Raw genomic sequence first — 15,215 nt, forward strand, 5'->3', positions numbered from 1 at the left:
GTGACACAATCATTCTTAACACTTCTGGACATTGCATAAAGCTACTGGACATTAATGGATCAAAGAAATTCATCCAACATAGCGAAAGAGGCAATGCGAAATAAAAAGGCAGAATCTGTCAAAACAGAACAGTCCGTAAAGATGGATTTTATTAGTCCACCAGACTTGCTCAAATGAAAATGCTCAAATTGAATGAAAGTTGCGTACATATCTGAGGATCATGCACGTAAATTGGCTTAATTTTCTGAGCTACCTACAGGGAGGTAGACCCAGATTCGTGACAGCAAAGAAATCTGGAACTGCGCAGTAATCCAAATCTAGTACTTACTTTACTATCAAAGACTTTACTTGGCACAACAAAACTCAAAACTAAGATAAGGAGAGGTTGCTACAGTAGTAAACAACTTCCAAGACACAAATATAAAACAAGTACTGTAGCAAAATAACACATGGGTTATCTCCCAAGAAGTTCTTTCTTTATAGCCATTAAGATGGGCTCGAGCGAGTTTTAATGATGCACTCGCAAAAGATAGTATGTGAAGCAAAAGAGAGCATCAAGAGGCAAATTCAAAACATATTTAAGTCTAACATGCTTCCTATGCATAGGAATCTTGTAAATAAACAAGTTCATGAAGAGCAAAGTAACAAGCATAGGAAGATAAAACAAGTATAGCTTCAAAAATTTCAGCACATAGAGAGGCATTTTAGTAACATGAAAATTTCTACAACCATATTTTCCTCTCTCATAATAACTTTCAGTAGCATCATGAGCAAACTCAACAATATAACTATCACATAAAGCATTCTTATCATGAGTCTCATGCATAAAATTATTACTCTCCACATAGGCATAATCAATTTTATTAGTTGTAGTGGGAGCAAATTCAACAAAGTAGCTATCATTATTATTCTCATCAAGTGTAGGAGGCATAGTATAATCACAATAAAATTTACTCTCCATAGTAGGTTGTACCAAAAGATCACTATTATAATCATCATAAATAGGAGGCAAAGTATCATCAAAGAAAATTTTCTCCTCAATGCTTGGGGGACTAAAAAGATCATGAAAACCAGCTTCCCCAAGCTTAGAACTTTCTACATTATTATCAACAATGGTGTTCAAAGCGTTCATACTAATATTACTACCCGCATGCAAATAAGATTCCATAGGTTTTTTAATTTTCGCATCAAACAATCCATGTTTTAAATCAGGAAATAGAATAAGAAGCTCATTGTTGTCCATTATGCCAAACTAGTGTAAACAAGAAACAAAAAGATGTAATTGCAGGATCTAAAGGAAATAGCTTCGAGCATAAACACAACGGCGCCAGAAAAGTACTCTTACCTGGGACCGGAGTATGAGAGCCTTTTACCTTTCCTCCCCGGCAACGGCGCCAGAAAAAGAGCTTGATGGCGTGTATTTCACACGTTCGTTGGGCAACCCCAAGAGGAAGGTATGATGCGCACAGCAGCAAGTTTTCCCTCAGAAAGAAACCAAGGTTTATCGAACCGGGAGGAGCCAAGAAGCACGTTGAAGGTTGATGGCGGCGGGATGTAGTGCGGCGCAACACCGGGGATTCCGGCGCCAACGTGGAACCTGCACAACACAACCAAAGTACTTTGCCCCAACGAAACGAGTGAGGTTGTCAATCTCACCGGCTTGCTGTAACAAAGGATTAACCGTATTGTGTGGAAGATGATTGTTTGCAGAGAAAACGGTAAAAACAAGTATTGCGGCAGATTTGTATTTCAGTATTAAAGAATGGACCGGGGTCCACAGTTCACTAGAGGTGTCTCTCCCATAAGATAAAAGCATGTTGGGTGAACAAATTACGGTCGGGCAATTGACAAATAGAGAGGGTATAACAATGCACATACATGTCATGATAAGTATAGTGAGATTTAATTGGGCATTACGACAAAGTACATAGACCGCCATCCAAGCGCATCTATGCCTAAAAAGTCCACCTTCGAGGTTATCGTCCGAACCCCCTCCGAGTATTAAGTTGCAAAGCAACGGACAATTGCATTAAGTATGGTGCGTAATGTAATCAACAACTACATCCTCGGACATAGCGCCAATGTTTTATCCCTAGTGGCAACGGCACAACCTTAGAACTTTACGTCACTCGTCCCGGTGTCAATGCGGGCATGAACCCACTATCGAGCATAAATACTCCCTCTTGGAGTTAACGAGTAAAAACTTGGCCAGAGCCTCTACTAATAACGGAGAGCATGCAAGATCATAAACAACACATATGTAATAACTTGATAATTAACATAACATGGTATTCTCTATCCATCGGATCCCGACAAACACAACATAGAGTATTACGAGATAGATGATCTTGATCATGTTAGGCAGCTCACAAGATCCAACAATGAAGCACAATGAGGAGAAGACAACCATCTAGCTACTGCTATGGACCCATAGTCCGAGGGGTGAACTACTCACTCATCACTCCGGAGGCGACCATGGCGGCGTAGAGTCCTCCGGGAGATGAATCCCCTCTCCGGCGGGGTGCCGGAGGAGATCTCCAGAATCCCCCGAGATGGGATTGGCGGCGGCGGCGTCTCTGGAAGGTTTTCCGTATCGTGGTTTTTCGCATCAGGGTTTTCGCGACGGAGGCTTTAAGTAGGCGGAAGGGCAGGCTCGGAGGGGGCCTGGGGCCACCACACCATAGGGCGGCGCGGCCCCCCTCTGGCCGCGCCAGGGTGTGGTGTGGGGCCCCCAGGGCTTCCTCTCGGCGGCTCTCGGGTGTTACTGGATGGTTCCGGGAAAAATAGGAACCCGGGCGTTGATTTCGTCCGATTCGAGAATATTTCGTTACTAGGATTTCGAAACCAAAAACAGCGAGAAAACGACAAGCGGCACTTCGGCATCTTGTTAATAGGTTAGTTCCAGAAAATGCACGAATATGACATAAAGTGTGCATAAAACATGTAGGTATCATCAATAATATGGCATGGAACATAAGAAATTATCGATACGTCGGAGACGTATCAAGGAGCTGGCGATGCGCCTCCAGGTCCGCCTCGACGGTGGTGGGATCGCCGCCTGCGGTGAGCGGAGAGCTCAGTTTTGCCCGGACTGCTTCCAGCCGGGATGGTGGCGCGGGCTGCTTTGGGCCCGAGCCGGACGCGTGGCTGTCGACGTTGCGCTCCAAGTTGGGGCCGCGGACGCGCGCGGACTTGGTGGGCTGCTCGTCGCCGGTGGTCATGACCTGCACGATGCAGGGGCTGGCGAGAGCACTGCTGGTGCCGGCTCCTAGAGGAGGGCTTGCGCAGCACAGCACCTGCCGCGGGTAGCGCGGCGGTGCGACGGTAGCGACGTAGACGTCGTGGCCGCCGAAGGAGATGACGCTGCCGCCGGCAGGGAAGGGCCTGTCGGCGAAGCAGCCAGCGTTGTCGGCGACGCGGTCGAGGGAGCCGAATCTCCGGATCAAGCCTGAAGCGACCCGCTCGCCGGTGGTGATGGTGAGGCCCGTCCGGATGAAGACACCGGCCGCGGACGCTGAAGGCCCCACGGTGGGCGCCAAATGTCGTGGTATCGTCACGGCATATGCCATAGGGTGGCTAAAGAAGGTGGTTCCTAGATGATCTCACGGCGGTATCCGGATGCGGGTATGGGCACGAGCGACACGGCGACGTACCCAGGTTCGAGGCCCTCCGGTGGAGGTAACACCTCTACTCCTGCTATGAGTGTATATGATGGTAGCACAGTACAAAGGTGCTCCTAGAGCTGTATCCGGCTGCTCCTGGGAGGCTAAGGTAGACGAAGGTCTCTCTCTCAGGGCAGCGCTAAGACTAGAATGAATAAGAAGTGATCGATCGTCCCCCGCATGAGGGGGTAGTGCAGCTTATATAGACGCTGGCACTTTACATAAGAGTCCCTAAGACCTAGTGGCCGGCTGGCCGGCTTCGGCTTCTGCTCCTTCCCGAGGCGTTGACGTCAGGAGCCGTTGAGGCCTCATGGCCTGTCCCATCCGCTCGCCGGAGTCGGCGGCATGGAGAGGAGGGTGTCCCTGTCGCCATCATGACCTGTAGCCGTACGGCGCCATGATGCCTCGTCCGGCGGAGGCACTTGTTGCTCTACGGTGCTCCGCCCTTCTCGGAAAGTGAGATCAACGTGGACTTTAGGAGCCGGACTACCTTTCCAGTTCCTTCTCCTGCAAGCCTCACCAACCCGGACCTTATCAGGGAGAAACAAACCAAGCCGGATATAGCAAGTTGAAGCCAGCCCAGCCACAGCGCCGTCGGCTGCGACCAGGCCAGCGTGGACTTTGAACCAGCCGGCTCCCAAGGCGGTCGGCCACGGCTCCGGCCGGCTGCTCCTCGGCGGGCCTTTGCCGCGGGCCGACGAGCCTTGAGCCGGTTGTTCTTAGTCGTTTGCCCTACCCGGGGTCTTCCCCCGACTGACCAACCAGATCCAATCAGATCACGCGCGAACATCATAGCCGGTTGAGATGTTTCCATCACCTTTGCTAAGGTATCACCTTTATGGCGTACAATGTTATACAAAGCTAAATAGTGTTCTTGAAGGGTGGTTCCTCACAACCATTTATCCTTCCGAGAATCTTATCTCCGACCCCCCGATGGTGAAAGAACCATACGAAAGAAAGTACTTCTTAATTGTTATAATACCATCCTAAAAATAAGAATCTCCAGATTTCGATATAACCTGTTTGAGCCAACATACTTTCTCGGTTTTCCACAATAATTTTTGCCAAGACTTACGAGGATGAAGGACCGTGAGTCGTGATCATGGCTTCACTCGTGACTTGCCTACGCCACCAGGGTCTCGCGCCATACCCGTTCTCGTCCTTTTCCCACTGGGCATATCGCTGGTTTATACGCGTCCCGAACGGTACCTTAATCAGTACGTTTAGTAGAGATCGAGCGGACTTGAGACTTGGAGTCAAGCGTTCAGCTCCCCTGCCCAGTGCCCAGCTCATTGTGTGCCGACAGGGTCCCATTCTAGTAACTGCACCGCTCCCTGTTCCTGTGGACGCCAACCCGTAGACTACAAGTAGGCCAGTCTACTCAACTCATATCTGATGCAATGCCTTACTTGGGCATATCAATCGGCAACGTAACGGTGAAAGAGAGTGAGCCTTCTTCCTAGCTACATGTTCCTAATCAACTTTTACTGCCACTGTCTTATCATGCCATATATACCTTGGGATTAGATACACAATACCTAAATGTTGTCGGTGCGCCACAAAATTGCAACACCGAACATCTGCATAGGCTAGACACCATGGACAACCACTCCAATGAACACATCGTCGATGTCATATGAATTGACAAAAGAAAGTATCAAAAACACCTCAAATTTTATCATGTTAATCGAAAAAGCCGCCATAAAACCTAATCTTATAAACGAACTCAAAGATCACGCTATTGCTACCCACGTAGCTTGGAAATTTTAAAAAAAATTGTGCATTTGTGGTGCACTTAACCATTTATTATTTGCGGTGTCTCATTGTGAAGAGCAAGCAACCTATAAGTCGGTCACCGGTCGCTCTGCAACGATATATTTCTCTCTCGGAGTTGATGATGAAAGATTGAGTACCAAATGTGTATGTTTTATTGGACAAGAAGAGCTTTTATAAATAACACATTACACTCACCCACACGTATGGACACTCACTCCTATAAACGCATGCATATGAACTATAGCCTTGTGAGCACCTTCGAGAGCCTAAGGCGGCAAATTTTGAGATTAACGAAGTCATAATAAACACCTCGCTGTTGACGGACACATCACCTACCACTGAAAGAATAACGCCGTTGAGCTAGGCAAGATCTGAAAAAACAAAACAACCAGACCATCTTGCCTCTGTGTCGCGCGCTGTTCATACGTACTAGATATTCAATGAAATCAGGGTATTGCCCAAAGTGGAGCATAAAGGAGTGTTCAGGGACCGAAAATAGATATTTGGAGAGTACATGGACGAAATAGGCATTAATTCAAGTTTTTCTTTTGACACTCAATTCCAAGTTTAAGTACAGGATGTAATCCACTTAGGTCATATGAATTCTACATATTTTCACTATTTTGTTCCTATATCTCATACACGCTAGTGGAGTTCAGATCTGCAGCGTGGTCCATCTTCATGTCCATGTGGCCTACCGTCTCTTATTTCAATGGATATCAATCACTTGTCTCTAATAACACATCTGCTCCAAATCCTCCTTGTGACGTTGAGAGGAGTATGAGGTGGGTGCCTTCAAGCGTTGGCGTTTGCCGCTTAATCACCTCTGACTATAAAAGGGAAGAGAGACTGAGATTCTTGGCACGCGAGCATTTGAACGATCATCGGTGTAGGCTCATACCACACGCAGAACACAAGACAGGCCGTGTCAGTACTACTGGGTACCGCCATGGATCATCTGCCACTAGCGATTATCCCGTCTTCGCCGGAAGGAAAGAGGGTCGTGGACGCGTACAAGAAGGCCGTGACCACGGTGGCCACGGCGACCGCGTACGTGATGCTGGCGCGCGGCATGGCGCGGGAGCTCCTGCCCGACGAGCTGCGCGCCGCGGTGCGCTGGGGCGCGGAGCTGGTGCGCGCCCGCCTCGGCCGCACCCGCGACAAGGAGCACCGCGAGACCAACACCGTCGTCATCCGCCGCAACGTCGAGTTCAACACCGAGAACCACCTCTTCTCCGCGGCGCTCACGTACCTGGCCAGCATCATCGACCCACGCACCATGCGCCGGCTCTGCGTCGCGCGCTCCAAGGACAAGGAGACCGGCCGACGGGAGCAGCAGCTGGAGCACAAGCCTGCGCATGGAGCCAGGGGGCTCAACCACCGACACCTTTGACGGCGTCGTGTTCACGTGGACGTCGGCCGGCAACGACGACAACAAGGACGGCGGAGGCCACTGGGGTCCCCGCGAGACCACCCTGGAGCTCAGCTTCTACGCGGAGCACACGGACACCGCGCTTGAGAGGTACGTCACGTCCACCGCGGAGCAGCTGCAGCGGCAAGACCGCTCGCTCAAGATCTTCCTGAACGAGGGGGGATGGAACGGCATCAACCACCACCACCCGGCCACGTTCGACACCCTCGCCATGGACCTGTCCCTGAAGCAGGCCATCATCGATGACATCGACCGCTTCCTCAAGCGGAAGGAGTACTACCTGCGGATCGGCAAGGCGTGGAAGCGCGGCTACCTTCTCTACGGCCCGCCCGGCACCGGCAAGTCAAGCCTGGTCGCTGCCATGGCTAACTACCTCAGGTTCAACCTCTACGACCTCGATCTCTCCAAGGTGTACGACAACTCAAATCTTCACAGGCTGCTCATGGACATGCCCAATAAGTCCATCCTCGTCATCGAGGACATTGACTGCTGCTTCGACGCCAAGTCAAGGGAAAAGCGCAAGACGCCCAAGCCGCCGGCCGATGGCGACAACAACTCCATCGCCGCAGACGACGACAACGATGACGACGAAATGCACGACATGGGAGCTTACCGCCAGCACAACATAACTCTTTCCGGGCTGCTCAACTTCATCGACGGGCTCTGGTCCACCAGCGGCGAGGAGCGCATCATCATCTTCACCACCAACTACAAGGACCGCCTCGACCCGGCGTTGCTGCGGCCGGGCCGCATGGACATGCACATCCACATGGGCTACTGCGGCTGGGAAGCATTCCAGACGCTAGCCCACAACTACTTCGATGTGGACGACCATGCTCTGTTCCCGGAGATACAAGCTCTGCTAACCAAGGTGGAGGCGACCCCCGCTGAGGTGTCCGAGATGCTGCTACGGAGCGAGGACGTCGAGACTGCGATGCCAGGGCTTGTGAAATTCCTCCAAGACAAGAAGAGGCGTGGTGGGATAAGGAAAGTGACAGAAATCAAGAACGACCAAGCAGCAGCAGAGAAGGAAATGAAGTAAATGTTGTCGGTTTCGGCATCCTCTCTTTCAGGAATCCAAGTTATACGAGTCGTGACACGTTCAGGAAATCAGGAGTATGAAATATCTATCCGGCTTCTTCAGAGTATATGTTTTTCGCTTGTTGCTTATGTAATGCATGGTAAACATTCCCTATGTAATTCACTAGTTGTATACTTGTGTTGGCTATATGTTTCTTCGAGCTTTCGGGTCTGTCTATCCTCAGGCGTCTTGAAATTACAAAATTCGCAGTGACTTCTAGTTTCAGCCATTGATAATGGATCCTGCATTGTGATGCTCTCGAATGAGACTGAAGTGGCACTTTGGGTTAATTAGCAACAGTGACAACACAGAAATCTGGAATCCTAGTGATGTGAGTCGGAACATTTTCAGGGAATCGGGAGTATGAAATATCTATCTGGCATCTTCGAGTATACTACCTCTGTCCATCTTTTGATGTTAAAAATTTATCTGAATTCAAATGTATTTAGACACTCTTTAGTGCATAGATACACCTAAATTTAAACGAACCATGGGGCATCTATTAATGGACGAGGGAGTATGTTTTTGGCTTGTTGGTTTATGCAACGGTCCCTTTATGTAAATGTAAGCGTTCCCTATGTAATTGACTAGTTGTATACGTGTTGACTACTGTCTAATCACTTTTGCTTCAGTGCACCCCCTCCCCCAAAACTTAAGGTAAACACATTAGTGGCCCACATCTCCCCATACCCCTTCATAATTAAGGGTACGATGCGAATTAGGGAATAATTAAAAGTGTACTACAACCCATTTAAGTCCGTATGCATGTACACTTGATATCGTCGTTTTGTATGGGGAACTCCTCGTCAATGGAGTCCCCTTGTGGGTGTCGTTCTTGATCTTCGCGGGGACCGGAGTGAGACGAAGACGGAGGTGTAGTCGTCGTCAATGTGTTGCAAGTTTTGTATAGGGAACTCCTTGTCAATGGACTCCAGGTGCTGCCGCCGTAGAGGCCACGGCCCACAGCCATGGTAGGCTGGTCGGCGACAGGAAGGCCAGGAAGGAGATTGCTGATTCTGGAGGCGGCGAGGGCGTCGAGGCGGGTGCGCTAGCTGCTGCGAGGGGAGGACGAGGATGAAGAGGAGTTCCACGGTGAAGTTCGGTGCATGTCGGGTCTTCTCAGGGTCTGCCGCGGCCATGGCGAACCCACCGGCCGCTCGATCCATTGTGCTCATCCTTGACTGCACGTCTCTCATGCACCTCTAGACTAGGGAGCTCGTCCTCTGCTCTCTCCCCATGGCCGGCACGACGCGGGGATGAAGAGGTTATGTGGGATGTGGGAGATCGTGCATCGGCCTGGACTTATCGTATACGAATACGTGTATGTACGCAGGGGTTGAATCTGGATCTTGCGGGCCAACATAATTTAATCGGGAGAATTGTACTTAACTATGGTAAAAAGACCATATTACCCTTTTAAAATTTTGTTAGGGGAGAGCACTGAAGCACAACTCCTGTCTAATGTGTTACTCTATTTCTCATCACTGCCCAAAAAACAGTCTTTGCCGTGAAGAAAGAACACACGGCAAATCCCTGGTCATGGTAAACCAGATCAAAACACACGGCAACGGTATTGCACACAACACAATCGAAAATACACTCGGCAAAGAATTACACAAGCCAAAAAAAACTGAAAACACACGGTAGAGGAAATATAAGCGGCAAAGTCACGGATCGGTGACCTAGATGACCGTGTTTGAACGAGCAGTTACGACGGCTGAGCTTTGTCATGTCTTGCGGCAAAGAGTGAGGGCCACATCGATGCCCCCTTACCACACGCGTTTTTTTTGACAACCTTACCGTAGGGGAAGCTCCTTCGGTGTAAATTTTATATTAAGATAAACTCACATGGTGCAGAAGAATAGGGGTTACCTCAAGGTGGGAAGTAGTGAAAAAGAAGGTACATGAAAACTTATACAAAGATATGAAGCAACCAGTCAATGAGTGGCTGAACTAAAGCTGCTTTAACTTTGAATTGGTGAAGCATCAGATCACTTGAGAAACCAACTCTCCATTGACCAACAGAAGAAGCCTGCTCTTGAAATATGAAATCATTTCGAACTCTCCAAATATTCCAAGCTGCACAAGCTACTACCTCCATAAAGCAAGGGCCACAGATCCCGGTGAATATCAATGGCCTCACAGCAATGACTTGCAAAAGAGCACTCAAAAAGCAAATGATCTCTGGTTTCTAGGTGATGTGACATGCAAAGAACACACTCATCACCAGATTCTAATTGCCACTGCTTACGGTTCATCAAATCTCGGGTGTTTAGCCGGTCATGAACAAGTAACCAAGTGAAAACTTTCAGCTTAGGGAGCAGTTTAGATTTCCACAAGGCTTTAAGGGCTGTATTAGTCAGTAGTTGAGTGAAAAAAAAATGATAAAACTTAGCAGGAGCATAATTGGATCCACCCCAAGCGAATTTCCTTTGATCAGTGGTGTTGTTACTTAATGGCGCCTTAATAAGCAGCTGAGAAACATGCTGAAATTCTTGATAAGCTTCATTCGACAAGGGCAAGTAAGAGTGAGAAGAAAAGTCAATCGAAGCATGTATGCTAGCCACCAAAACATCCTCATCAATGACGTAAGAAAATAGCCAGGATAACTTGTCACACAGTAATTCCCCACTAGACCAAAAATCTTTCTAAAAGATTACCGTGGTACTGATACGTCTCAAACGTATCTATAATTTCTTATGTTCCATGCTACTTTTATGATGATACTCACATGTTTTATACACATTATATGTCATATTTATGCATTTTCCGGCACTAACCTATTGACGAGATGCCGAAGAGCCAGTTGGTGTTTTCTGCTGTTTTTGGTTTCAGAAATCCTAGTAAGGAAATATTCTCGGAATTGGACGAAATCAACGCACAGGGTCCTATTTTTGCACGAAGCTTCCAGAAGTCCGAGGGAGAGACGAAGTAGGGCCACGAGGCGCCGCCCCAACAGGGCGGCGCGGCTAGCAAGGGGCCCGCGCGGCCCTGTTGTGTGGGGCCCCCGTGGCGCCTCTTGACCTGCCCTTCCGCCTACTTAAGGTCTTCGTCGCGAAACCCCCAGTACCGAGAGCCACGATACGGAAAACCTTCCAGAGACGCCGCCGCCAATCCCATCTCGGGGGATTCAGGAGATCGCCTTCGGCACCCTGCCGGAGAGGGGAATCATCTCCCGGAGGTCTCTTCACCGCCATGATCGCCTCCGGATCGATGTGTGAGTAGTTCACCCCTGGACTATGGGTCCATAGCAGTAGCTAGATGGTCGTCTTCTCCTCATTGTGCTATCATGTTAGATCTTGTGAGCTGCCTATCATGATCAAGATCATCTATCCGTAATCCTACATGTTGTGTTTGTTGGGATCCGATGAATATTGAATACTATGTCAAGTTGATTATCAATCTATCATATATGTTATTTATGTTCTTGCATGCTCTCCGTTGCTAGTAGAGGCTACGGCCAAGTTGATACTTGTGACTCCAAGAGGGAGTATTTATGCTCGATAGTGGGTTCATGCCTCCATTAAATCCGGGACGGTGACGAGAAAGTTCTAAGGTTGTGGATGTGTTGTTGCCACTAGGGATAAAACATCGATGCTTTGTCTAAGGATATTTGTGTTGATTACATTACGCACCATACTTAATGCAATTGTACGTTGTTTACAACTTAATACTTGGAGGGGTTCGGATGATAACTCTGAAAGTGGACTTTTTAGGCATAGATGCATGTTGGATAGCGGTCTATGTACTTTGTCGTAATGCCCTGATTAAATCTCATAGTACTCATCATGATATATGTATGTGCATTGTTATGCCTTCTTTATTTGTCAATTGCCCAATCTGTAATTTGTTCACCCAACATCTGCTATCTTATGGGAGAGACACCACTAGTGATCTGTGGACCCCGGTCCTATTCTTTACATCTGAAATACAATCTGCTGCAATTGTTTTTTACTGTTCTTCGCAAACAATCATCATCTTCCACACAATACGTTTAATCCTTTGTTTACAGCAAGCCGGTGAGATTGACAACCTCACTGTTATGTTGGGGCAAAGTTCTGTGATTGTGTTGTGCAGGTTCCACGTTGGCGCCGGAATCCCTGGTGTTGCGCCGCACTACACTCCTCCGCCATCAACCTTCAACGTGCTTCTTGACTCCTACTTGACATAGTATTCAATATCGGATCCCAACAAACACAACATGTAGCATTACAAATAGATGATCTTGATCATGATAGGCAGCTCACAAGATCTAACATGATAGCACAATGAGGAGAAGACAACCATCTAGGTACTGCTATGGACCCATAGTCCGAGGGGTGAACTACTCACACATCGATCCGGAGGCGATCATGGCGATGAAGAGACCTCCGGGAGATGATTCCCCTCTCCGGCAGGGTGCCGGAGGCGATCTCCTGAATCCCCCAAGATGGGATTGGCGGCGGCGGCGTCTCTGGAAGGTTTTCCGTATCGTGGCTCTCGGTACTGGGGTTTTCGCGACGAAGGCTTTAAGTAGGCAGAAGGGTAGGTTTATGGGCAACACGAGGGTCCCACACATCAGGGCGGTGCGGCCCCACCCTTGGCCGCGCGGCCCTGGCGTGGCGTCGCCTCGTCGCCCCACTTCGTAATCCTTTCGGTCTTCTGGAAGCTTCGTGGAAAAATAAGACCCTGGGCGTTGATTTCGTCCAATTCAAAGAATATTTCCTTTGTAGGATTTCTGAAACCAAAAACAGCAGAAAACAGACAAGCGGCTCTTCGGCATCTCGTCAATAGGTTAGTGCCGAAAAATGCATAATAATGACATATAATGTGTATAAAACATGTGAGTATTATCATAAAAGTAGCATGGAACATAAGAAATTATAGATACGTTTGAGACGTATCAAGCATCCCCAAGCTTAGTTTCTACTCGCCCTCGAGTAGGTAAACGATAACAAAGATAATTTCTGAAGTGACATGCTATCATAATCTTGATCAATACTATTGTAAAGCATAAGAGATGAATGCAGCGATTCGAAGCAATGGTGAAGACAATGAGTAAACAACTGACCCATATAGCAAAGACTTTTCATGAATAATACTTTCAAGACAAGCATCAATAAGACTTGCATAAGAGTTAACTCATAAAGCAATAAATTCAAAGTAAAGGCTTTGAAGCAACACAAAGGGCGATATAAGTTTCAGCAGTTGCTTTCAACTTCAACATGTATATCTCATGGATAATTGTCAACACAAAGTAATATAACAAGTGCAATAGGTAAACATGTAAGAGTCAATGCACACAGTTGATACAAGTGTTTGCTTCTAAGATAGAAAGAATAGGTAAACTGACTCAACAATAAAGTAAAAGATTGGCCCTTCGCGAGAGGAAGCATGGATTACTATTTTTGTGCTAGAGCTTTTCATTTTGAAAACAAGAAACAATTTTGTCAACGGTAGTAATAAATCATATGTGTTATGTATAAGACATCTTATAAGTTGCAAGCCTCATGCATAGTATACCAATAGTGCTCGCACCTTGTCCTAATTAGCTTGGATTAACATGGATTATCATTGTATAGCATATGGTTCAACCAAGTGTCACAAAGGGGTACCTCTATGCCGCCTGTACAAAGGTCTAAGGAGAAAGTTCGCATTGGATTTCTCACTTTTGATTATTCTCAACTTAGACATACATACCGGGACAACATAGACAACAGATAATGGACTCCTCTTTAATGCATAAGCATTCAACAACAGATAAAATTCTCATAAGAGATTGAGGATCAATTGTCCAAACTGAAAATTCCACCATGATTCATGTCTTTAGTTAGCGGCCCAATGTTCTTCTCTAACAATATGCATACTCAAACCATTTGATCATGAAAATCGCCCTTACTTCAGACAAGACGAACATGCATAGCAACTCACATGATATTCAACAAAGGTAAAAGTTGATAGCGTCCCCAGAAACATGGTTACCGCTCAACAAGCAACTTATTAAGAAATAAGACACATAAGTACATATTCTTCACCACAATAGTTTTTAGGCTATTTTTCCCATGAGCTATGTATTGCAAATACAAAGGATAGAATTTTTAAAGGTAGCACTCAAGTAATGTACTTTGGAATGGCAGAGAAATACCATGTAGTAGGTAGGTATGATGGACACAAATGGCATAGTTTTGGCTCAAGGATTTGGATGCACGAGAAGAATTCCTCTCAATACAAGGCTAGGCTAGCAAGGTTGTTTGAAGCAAACTCAAGTATAAAAGGTGCAGCAAAGCTCACATATGAACATATTGTAAGCATTATAAGACTTTATATCGTCTCCTTGTTGTTCAAACACCTTAACCAGAAAATATCTAGACTCTAGAGATCAATCATGCAAACCAAATTTTAACAAGCTCTATGTAGTTCTTCATTAATGGGTACAAGGTACATGATGCAAGAGCTTAAACATGATCTATATGAGCACAACAATTGCCAAGTATCACATTATTCAAGACATTATACCATTTACCACATGCGGTATTTTCCGTTTCCAACCATATAACAATGAATGAAGTAGTTCAAATTTCGCAATGAACATTAAAGATAAAGCTAAGAACATATGTGTTCATACAAAACAGCGGAGCGTGTCTCTCTCCCAAACAAAGAATGCTAGGATCCGATTTTATTCAAACAAAAACAAAAACAAGAACAAACAGACGCTCCAAGTAAAGCACATAAGATGTGACGGAATAAAAATATAGTTTCACTAGAGGTGACTCGATAAGTTGTCGATGAAGAAGGGATGCCTTGGGCATCCCCAAGCTTAGATGCTTGAGTCTTCTTAAAATATGTAGGGATGAACCACGGGGGCATCCCCAAGCTTAGACTTTTCACTCTTCTTGATCATATTGTATCATCCTCCTCTCTTGACCCTTGAAAACTTCCTCCACACCAAACTCAAAACAAACTCATTAGAGGGTCGAGTGCATAATTCATATATTCAGAGGTGACATAATCATTCTTAAAACTTCTGGACATTGCACAAAGCTACTGAAAGTTAATGGAACAAAGAAATCCATCAAACATAGCAAAACAGGCAATGCGAAATAAAAGGCAGAATCCGTCAAAACAGAACAGGCCGTAAAGTCGAATTTTTAGAGGCACTGAACTTGCTCAGATGAAAATGCTCAAATTGAATGAAAGTTGTGTACATATCTGAGTATCACACACGTAAATTGGCAAATTTTTCTAAATTTTCTACAGCAGGGGCGGCTCAATTTCGTGACGAGAA

The 15,215-nt window shown here is 46.7% G+C and overlaps 1 pseudogene; it reads left to right on the forward strand.

The window, feature by feature from the left end:
- Nucleotides 1-6,387: 6,387 nt before the first annotated feature.
- On the forward strand, nucleotides 6,388-7,912 carry LOC124672616 (annotated as a pseudogene).
- The last annotated feature ends 7,303 nt before the right edge of the window (nucleotides 7,913-15,215 follow it).

Source organism: Lolium rigidum, chromosome 7 (assembly GCF_022539505.1).
Source record: "Lolium rigidum isolate FL_2022 chromosome 7, APGP_CSIRO_Lrig_0.1, whole genome shotgun sequence".
Classification (NCBI taxonomy): domain Eukaryota; kingdom Viridiplantae; phylum Streptophyta; class Magnoliopsida; order Poales; family Poaceae; genus Lolium; species Lolium rigidum.